Source organism: Dasypus novemcinctus, chromosome 13 (assembly GCF_030445035.2).
Source record: "Dasypus novemcinctus isolate mDasNov1 chromosome 13, mDasNov1.1.hap2, whole genome shotgun sequence".
Taxonomy (NCBI): Eukaryota; Metazoa; Chordata; class Mammalia; order Cingulata; family Dasypodidae; genus Dasypus; species Dasypus novemcinctus.
In genome coordinates this window covers 6,157,409-6,168,041 of record NC_080685.1, presented here as the reverse complement: position 1 = coordinate 6,168,041, position 10,633 = coordinate 6,157,409, and positions in this window count along the sequence as shown.

The following is a 10,633-nucleotide window of genomic DNA, read 5'->3' as shown; positions in this document are numbered from 1 at the left end:
AACCAGAAAATCCACTTTGTGGGGGAGTCCCACCCACCTTAGTATGACTTGTTGTGTCCCCCAGCACAGAAGAGAATGGAGAGCTGCCCTAGAGATTTCTGCAAGGCCACAGAGCTCTTGCCGGCGTCCTCACTAGACCTGTTTGCTTCTACATGTGCTCTGTCTCCTTGGCAGTAGCATAATGGAGCACAGGAATAGAAGGAAAGGTGCAATATGAACAACTGGTCTTCTAACCTTGAGGCCTTGAGGATAGAAATACAATAAGACAATCAAGTTGCATTGGAAGGGATGGGAGCAGAAGTTGGGAGAAGGGAAAAATTGTTTTGAGTTTTGTTGGATTCCAGCATTTAGAAATGTATCATTCCTTTTCTAATCAGAAGATGTTGTTTGGTTCCAACCTCTTCATTAGTGACAAAATGAATTCATGGACCCTACAGGAAGAGACAGACTCCACAAAGTCTGAAAAGACTTAGAGTACAGCCTGAGGAAGGAAGGTTGGCATGTTTGTAGTATTCTCTGGCAAACGAAAAGTAAAACACATGAATTCTATACCATGAAAGGTAATAAGGCCAAATAGAAATCACTGGGATTTCTCCAGTCAGTGCCCCTCGGAGTCTACCATGAGAAACTGGAGGAAGTTTTGTGGCCTCATGCTCTAAATATTTCCTGGGCCAACCATTCCCTCTCCCAAGATGAACTAGGAAAGATTTTTCCAGGGCTGTCTCCAAGTGACATGCCACAAGGGAAACCAGTTGGTAAATGGAAATTAAAAGGTGAACATAATTATGGTAGTGCCTAAAACGAAATGCTACGAAGCTGTTTTACTGAACAAGCACAGAGACACCGCTTTCGCCAGCATCCCAGGTTTTACCAAGAAGCTACGCTCAATCAGTTCAGGGACCTACAAAAGGTGTATCCTGAAAGGAAGCTCCAGATTTGAGCCCTTAGAACTGGGAAGGCAAAAAGGCAAGCGACACACTCTATCTCTGCAGGAAGCGTCAAGAAAGAAGAGGTTGTTTGCTTGAATAAAGACATCCTAGGAGCTTGAACAGAGTTAGAGGAGGAACGTACTGTGAAGACGGGTTTCTCACGGGCTCGGGCAGTGAGGAGTGGTACGTCTTAGCGTCACTGCTTGCTGCAGGGAGAAGACCCGGGGCGCTCAGTCGGGATGAGTAGGCCTCCTATGAGCTTACAGGACGGGACCTGGGTTTGTTGTCGAGGTAGGAAATTCCTTTTGACTCCCGCTGAGAATTGAACTTTCCTTACCTCTTGAAATGGTTGCGTGCTGTAAAATTTCCACTCTAACTTCCAAAAAATTTTAAAAATGCAGCAGAGAGGAATGACAAGAGTACTCGCCCCAGGAGGGCCGGGCAGGCTGACCCGACAGGCGCTCCCACAGGCGCCTCTGGCAGGTGGGGGAGCTACCCACAGGGCCAGACCCCTCTCCAAAGCAAGGCCAGGCGAGGACGCGCCTGGGAGGCGTGAGGAACCTGCAGAGGATGGAGCTTGCATCTTTCCCCAGTGACTGGAGGGCATGTCAATGCGGAACCTGATTTCCCGCGCGGGTGTCTTGAAGGTGACGAGCCAGCTTCTGGGCTGAGCAACGCAGGCGGCCTCGAGGCCACTGCGTGTGCCTTGGTGGGAACTGGCCCCGGTGGCCGCCGCGCCGCCGCCCAGCCCAGCACCTGCTTCACGGGCACCCGCATTCCCGCGCACGGGTGTTCGGCTCATTGGCCAGAGGATAGCCTCGGCTTCACGGATAGCACAGGCTAGCCCATTTTCAGCGACACCACATCGCTTCCTGAGAAGAGGGGGAGTCCGCTGAGAACAGAGCCCTGAAGACAGGTGCTTGTGCTTGCTGCCCCGGCAAGCTACTTCGCTATATTCCAGAGCTGGCCTCTTTTTATACCCAACTCCGTGCTGATGCCCAAACGCCAAAAGCCTGCGCCTTCAGGGAAGGGAGCCCTCCCGGCCCAGCTGCCCGTCAGGGGCAACCCTAGGCTACTCGCTTTTATTTTTCTTCCCTCACCCCTCTTGGATGACACCGTGTGTATCGAAGGTGCTTTAATGTTTAGCCAAATATTAAAAATGTGACCTAATGATATATAAATTAGCCTGCTTTGTCTATTTATCATGTAAATGATAAGATGGACTTATTTTATATGGAATGAAAAGAGAGAAGGAAAGGACATTATTGAGTATAAAATAATGTTTCAGAATAATACATGCAGAATGACGATATTTTTAAAAAGAAAAGCACACACCAATAATATATATCCATATGCATAGAAAAATATCATGGGCAGACGTCAGATTTAAAACAGTGATTGTTTCTAGGGAGTTGGAGAAGGCACTTAAATATTTACATAAAACTTTATCTTTATTTTTAATGCTTGACTTTATTATAAGAAGAATTGATTCATATATTATCTGGGTAATTAATTTTGAAAGGGGCAGAAAATTATAGCAACCAGGACATTTAAGCTAATTTAAAAATCACAATTTTTTAAATTATTTTTTAAAATATTACATTCAAAAAATATGAGGTCCCATTCAACCCCACCGCCCCCACCCCCCACTCCCCCCACAGCAACACTCTCTCCCATCATCATGACACATCCATTGCATTTGATAAGTACATCTCTGAACATCACTGCACCCCATAGTTAATGGTCCACATCATAGCCCACACTCTCCCACATTCCATCCAGTGGGCCCTGGGGGGATCTACAATGTCCCGTAATTGACCGTGAAGCACCACCCAGGACAACTCCACGTCCGGAAAACGCCTCCCCATCTCATCTCTTCCTCCCATTCCGCACCCAGCAGCCACCATGGCCACCCTTCCCACACCCATGCCACATTTTCTCTGTGGACATTGGATTGGTTGTGTCCATTGCACATCTATGTCAAGTGGGGGCTTAGATTCCACATGGATACTGGATGCACTCCTCCTGCTTTCAGTAATCACAATATTTTAAAGGATACCTTTTAGCTATGGGGAAACATCACTTGCTATGATCAGTCTATTTCCTAAAAGGAAAAAAAATCATAAATAATCATAATTGAACCTTAATTCAGTTCACCAGTAGGTATTGAAAGAACTCATATATGCTTGTGAAACATAAAGAGTTTATCAATTCTTTATGGGTCCTGGTTGACTGAAATTAAAGTGGAAAACAAATTTTAGAGTTGACAATGGAAAAAGATAAGCAGGACAAGAGTTAATTAAAATTGATTTGGTGTCATTTTCCTTACTATTAGCCAATGTCTCTTTACTAGTGATCCCAGGGTTGACATTCATTGTAGGAGGAGCTTCAATCAGCTTTGGAGGACTTTATTTTTAGCTAATCAAAAATTTTAGCCTAAAGTTTAATATGGTAAGTCCACATTAAGGTCTTTATGAGCCTCCCTGTTTCATGCTTACTTTTGACAATAATCATGTGATCAAATTTGACATCCACTCAGAAAGGTTTTTTGGACTTCTTTTATAATTTCTACAGAACTGTACCTTTATGGCCCACATGCTCCCAAATAAATGCTCTCTTTTGCTAGAAAGGATCACTTAATGATTAGGCTTAGAAAAGATGTGTTTTCCTGTTCAAATCTAACTGGTTAATTGTACTTTATATTCTTTCTCTGAATGCATAATCTACAAAAATTTTTCAGTGAAATAATAAACTCAATATGCAGGATTCAAGCTTTTATCCTAATTTTGTGTTAAAATAAATTCATATATATATAATTTATATGCCCAAGACTAAAAAATACAACAATGTCATCAATGAAGAATTATAGGTATAGGGGTGAGAAGATTATTTTAAAATCTGGTACAACAAGTATGAATGACACAGACAATCAAAAAATTATTTGGGAAGCAGTATTTTTTGTAGTAGAGGTAAACACCTAGTTATACTTAGTAGAAAGTAGGATTTGCTCTGACCTGTTTGATAAGAATGTAGTGACACTGGGAATAGCTTTAATCCATGGACTGTATCATCTCTAAGTAGAAGTTTTTGTGAGACTACAAATGTGCTTGAGTTTTTTATACCATCACAGGGTGACAATCCAACACTTGGATCAGGGTTTAAAGTTGGCTAATGTATTTCCCTGAAAAATATTTCCCTTATTGTGTTGGAGTTCAAATTATAAAACTAATCCAACTTCATATATCCTATTTGTCTCCCACTCACCCCCTACCAATTCTTGGCAACCCAATCCCTGATGTAGAAGGGAGCATCTTTCCAAGCCAATAGAGCCAGCTCTAACTTGTTACTCTTTTGTGACTTGGGCTTTTTAGAACGGAATTTTCTCCTCAGGTCTATCTCTTATACATCTATCTCATACAGGTCTTATACAATCAGGTCTATCTCATACAACAAAGTATGAGACATTTGATAGCATAATCTCCTCAGGTCTATCTCTTATACATCTATCTCATACAGGTCTTATACATACAGGTCTATCTCATACAACAAAGTATGAGACACTTGATAGCATAATCTTTAAGGTCATTCCTAGAGTTTGCCGGGGTCCCATTAATACTGGAGTAGTGGATTATATGATAATTACCTGCTTGATTTATTTACTTAGTTAAGAATTTTGCACAAAGCTTTTCAAATAATTGAAATGATTGAAAATATGTTTCTTAGCTTTTAAGCTCAGATGTGGTCAAACAAATGGTTATTTCTTGTTTATATGCAGTAAACAGATTAATTGAAAACTGTTGAGTGCTTCCTATTGTTTCTAGAGATCTATTTTCCCCGTATCAAAATGTGGATACTTGGTTACCCTTATTTGTGGACAAATTTGTTGATTCAACCATACAAATTGAATACCTACAAGGGGGAAGTTTCTATTTCAGGTACCAGATAAAGAACGTGTTGTCATGGAGCCAGCATTCCATCAGGAGATACAGACAATTGTCACACAAATCAATAAAATAATTCCAGCTAATGATAAAATTATGAAGGAGATAAAACAGGGAAATGGTGCAAGAGTTGGAGCTTTGTCAAGTAAGTGCGGTAGGGGGAGAGAAAGGACCTGAAAATATTTACGAAAGAAGAGTTATAATACTGGACCATGGAATTTAAACTGGTTTAGCAGAAGCCGCTAGCCATTCAACAAATCCATGTCCATATCTTATTCCCCCAAATCCAGCTAGACCTTGGGGAAAAACCATCCCAGTTTTCCAGGGACTGGGGCATTTTCTGGCATGCAGCGCTTGTAGTGCTAAAACGGGGAGAGTTCCATGCAAAGCAGGGTGAATTGGTCATCCTGGAACTGTATTTCCCAGCCTTCTTTGCAGATTCGTAGGGCCATGCTACCGAGATCTTGCCAAGGGGATGGAAATGGAAACAAGGGCTCCCACTTGCAGGCCTGACTGATAAGAACTCACCACACGCCCTCTTCCAGGCACCTTCCCTCCCAGTTAGTCGGGATAGGGACAGCTACGGTAACCTTAGGGGCATGCGTTGCCCATGGCAAAGTGTCTGCCAGCCTGAGTTCCAGAAGAGCTCTGTGGATGAGTGCAGCCCCTGTTAACCAGTGACGTCCTGCCTTGGATCATTACATAGTAGAGATATCCCTCCATGGTGTTGTGAGAGCACGCATTTTTCAGTAAATTAGTTATTGGAGCTAGCTGGGAAATAAAGGAAGAGAGGATTTGCGAAGAGTGGTAGACAGCAAAAAGGTGGTTAAAATAATTGAGTTTCTACTGTGGTCAAAAGACAGCTGGACTCTTGAGGGATCTTGAACAAGGGGGTGTCCTGGCAATAGAACGAGGACTTTGAAAGATTTCTCAGTTGGAGCAGTTGTTGGTCAGTATGGGGTTTTCTGTGTGACTGTGAAAAAGGTGAGCGAGGTGGGTATACAGGCAAGCTCATGGAGCTGAGGAAGACAAGGAACCGAGAGATTGTCTAGGTGGATGGATGCTGAAGTCAAAAAGAGTAACAGCACGGGAGATGGGAGAGAGAAACCCAGGAGGAGAGGCCATGACAGTTGATGAGAAGGAAGAATCGGCAAGTGGTAAAACCTGATTACAGGCACTCACACACTTCCAAGGAGGTCATCCTTTTCTTGTGACGTCTTTGATTCCAGGCAAAGCAGCAGAGGATCCTCCAATGAAATCCTGTAGCGTCATCAACTTGGAAGGTCGTTTAGAGAGTTGGATTAAAATTTTCATCTGCAGAGGTCCAAGTCTATCTAGAGAAGCCGGAATCTTCATGTCAGTCCTGAAATCAACACAGTGAGAAAACAGTCCCTCCACCGGGCTGGAATTCTCCGAGTCCCTAACCTACTGACTTACACACGTTGACATGCCCCTGGTACCGCGTCTTGTAGAAGACCCTCATTACAAATTTACTGCTTCTGTTACGCTTGCCAGGAGCACACGGCCTTTTCTGCCCACACGACGAGTAGTATTCTGGATGTGAACAACTCTTACGAGTAGTCACTGGGGGCACAAGAAGAAAAGCAGGAACTTTTCTATCTACGGAATATAAAAAATAATTTAAAAAATCTTGCTAGTATTTTCTATGTGCACAGACAGTGGCTATGTTACACAGTTTCTTTTACCCCAAAGACAAGTATTTCAAATGTTTAACCATTTTGTGATGTTAGTGGTGTGCTATCCCCCCAAAAAAATCATTGAAAAAATAAAGGCAATTTATTTGTCTCTTCAATATAAAGGTGACTTTGGATAAAGAGTAAGAAAAACTAATTTTCAAGAGAAAAATCTTACACTATGATGAGAGCATTTGAAAACTGATATTTGGAAACATTTCCATTGTTATAAAATTTTGTTACTAAAAACCATGTATGTCACTTACAAGGTCTCTCGTTTCTGCACACTTAAATGTGGAAACCACATCTTCCACCTGTTAAAAACAACCTTCCAAATGAAGCATTTCAGTGACTTTTGAATTTATTGGTTAGAAATATCGTAACATAGTACCTTCCAGTGCAACACCTTCCAATTAGTTAGCTTGAACAACTGATTGACATATGGGAAGATGGAAATTTACGAGGTGAGTTTCAAGAAAAACATACATAATTAAAGGATTTGATTGAAAATAAGTTTCATGATTTAGTACATTCATCTACTGATGCCCTGCTTCTTTTTGAATCTAGGAATCTGTTCAGTATCTTCTCTAGCCATTATTATCGAGCATTGAAATAAAGTGAACTTAGGATAATGTCTACCAATTGCTACAGAAGAAAATGTATAACACAAGATTTTCAAGTATAATAAAGCAAAACCACATTGCCTTCCCTAAAAGTGTGATTAATCATAAATAAAACTAATTTTAATTTTAAATATTTAATTTTTATCTCATCTTTCAAAACAGCACGCATCACATATCAGTAGAATAGTATATGCAGATAATTTGTAAATAAATATATGTATACATTTTTTTTCACTACTAGATATTTGTGATCACAAACGTTTGGTGACTTCAGTATTAGAACGCTTTTCTTTTTCCACTCAGGACTCAACCCAATAAAAAATAGTGATAATTGCACTTTAATATGCCCTTTCATAGTTTAGAAAAACACTTTACATAGATCATTTCATTTAGATCTCCTTACTATGTTTGAGAAAGGTCAACTGGTTATCATTAAGCCAAGTTTATAGATAAGAAACAGACTTGAAAAATAAGATGTTAGTACGTGGTAGAGCCAGAATTTGAATTTTGGTCTTCTGACATTTTGTAAAGCCTTTCCCCCGCCAAACTTCCGCCCAAGCCAAACGTCTCTTCACAGCCCCACCCTTTCGTCTAAATGACCCCATCTATCTGGCATGGGACACAATGACTCGAGCTGGGCGCCCATCTTCGTCTTCTGACTGTTGAGGTAACGAAAACACCTCAGATTTTTCAGACCAAACCAAGGCTATTCTCAGAGCCCAGTGTTTGCAGGAGGCAATCAAGAGCACCAGGCTTGTCCACAGGTAGCATTGCTAGGTCTGGTTTTCCTATTTGGACTCTCCGGGCTCAGTTGAACCCCTTACGAATTGCCTCTTCATCTTCTCCAACTCCCAAGGCAAGGAGAACTCTCTCCCTGAGGTAGAGAAGCCAAATTCTCTCCTGGTGCTCCTTCCTGTTCCAGCCCCAGGCCTGCAGGCCAGACCAGGTGAGCCCTCTCGCCTCCGCACCTGGCGGGGGCTCTGGCACCCAACCTTCTGAGTAGGACACAGGGACGGTCCAGGTGCTGGGCTGGCTCTGAGGAAGCCGCGTATGGATTGTGCCACCTCGAAGGAAATGCCAAGCTCGGGAGTTTCCTCAGGGAGGAAGCACCCCCAGGTGTACCTTTCAGCAGCATCACCTGGTTCATTTATGTCCCCTGGTCCTCAGCAAGAGCACATCAACAGAAGCAGCCCCCCTGCTGAAAAGGCCTTGTTGGGCAAACTCTGACGTTGCTTGGCCTTCACCTGGGCCTACAGTCAAGGGGCAAAGCGAAAGCAGATGGAGTCCTGGGTTGGAGCCCAAGCTCAGAATCAAGGTCAGTGGCTTCAAAGCGAGTGCCGGAGGGCCCCTGTGCTAATATCCCTCCCACACTACAGGCGGTTCTTCTCCCTGCAGAAAAGTCCTCTCTGCTCTGTCTATACAAAAGAGAGACCCACACAAAAGGTAGGCACCAACCAGGAGAGAGAAAAGAAAGGCACTACTGAATTGAACGGAAATTTTAAAACAGACAAGTTTCCTTTACCCCAAGATTCAATCGATGCTTTAATAAACGAGCTATCACTTTTGGGGGAAAAAAGCATCTTGCTTCCTCTGAACCTAATTGCCAAGATTTGTTGGCTCTTCTACAAAACCGGGTTTTGCCTCAACTGACCTTACTTCAGATCTTCTTAAAGGGTTGGCTGCTGAGTGGCCGCAGGCTTAGCAGCACCTCTCCTGGGTTGAATTCTACCTTAATTTCTAAAGTGGTCTGCGTATTATCCTCTCCACACCTCTCTGAAGCCAGGGGATAATTATGGAGGAAAACCATGGAGAAGGTTAAGTCCAGTCTCCTCCTGAGGGTCCCTCGTTTTCCTGACCTCTGTCCTGCATAGGGTTCACCAGATTGCTAAGAAAAAAAGCTGATTTTAGTTCATCGCCCACTGCCCCATTCGCTGCTCCTTCGGGGACCCCGGCTATGATCCAGAAGCATAAAATAGAACATATTCAGATGTTCATCTTTGCATCCCCTCTCCCCCCAATTTGCTGGTGCTTAAAAAATAGCTAGAATATGCTAGAAATAGCTAAAAATAGCCAGAATAGCTATAATCCAGACTTCGTGGCAATGTTCCAAAATGTGTTTATCAATTGCAATGAATGCACCACACTGATGAAAGGTGTTGCTCATGTGGGAAAATGTGGGATGTGTGGGGGGGAGGGCCATATGGGAATCCCCTATCTATTCTCTGTAACGTTTATGTAATTGAAGTATCTTTTCAAAAATTAAAAAAAAGTGAAAAAAAGCAGCCAGAATATGGTCCCTAACGATTTCATGTAACTCACAGAGTTACCATAGTAAGCTTAGCAATAGAAGGGAGAAGCAATAAAAGAATGCGCTAATTTATGCGCTCTGTGTAACAGCATTGGCAACTAATGGTCTAGAATTCTGCCCAATTTGTTGATTACTCTGATTCGTTCCCCCCAAGAGGTGAGAGTAGCTGTTCCTGCAGGGGGCAGGGCCAGCCCAAGGCTTCCCTGCCAGCCCCCCGCAGCCCCCTCCACGCGCATCGTGTGCTTCAGCCCAGGCTGAATGCTCTTGTGCCTTTCCTTCAAAGCCAAGTCCCTCGCCAGCTCCTCATTTCCCACCTCCTGCCGGTGAGCCCAGCACCCACTTGCTATTTGTGCCTAAAACGGTCACAGGTGCCTGCCTTTCTTCATGTCCTCCAGGGTGGCCGTTAGCCGCTGGAACAGCTATTTACTAACAGGCCTCGTTTCAGTCATCTCTTTTGAGATGTCTCTGCACAGTCCCATGGAAAGACAGAAGGAATGCCGTGACAAATAAGTTTTATTTAGCGCATGCCATCAGATCCTCCTATCTGTGAGCAGTACACTTACGGAATGGGGGAATGGCACAAAGAAAGCCGAAGCAGTGTAGATGGGGAAATCACCATGTAGTTGTTTCAAAGTGAGGTGCAGCTACTGGGGTGGTGGGATGAATGGAACTCTCTTTTGAGCAAAAGCTGCAAGCAAAAAAACTCACAGCAGGGAAGACTGTGGTCAGGCTGGCCTGGCAAACTCCTCTGCGGGAGTTCAAGAGAGAGTTCGTGCTGCTGGTGTGGACGAAATACAGCAGGGGAGTGAGAAAGGTTTCGTGTAGAAATTAAAAGTCCTAGGGTATAAACCAAAAGGCACAGCCTAAGACAGAGGTTCAGTGATGAGGCTTTTATCCCCAATTCTGGCTCTGATTTGAGATCTTTCTTCTCTTACCTAATCATTTTCAAAATCCTACCACTCATCTTTCAAGGACCAGGCACAGTTCTTCCCCTGGCCAGCCTTCCTTTACTGCCACCACTGAAAACCAGAGCATGCATTCCTTTTCTTTAATTAGAGAAATTGTAGGGTTCTGGAAAAACCATGCAGAAAATGCACGGTTTCTATATACTCACACCCCCCTGTTATTAGCACCATGC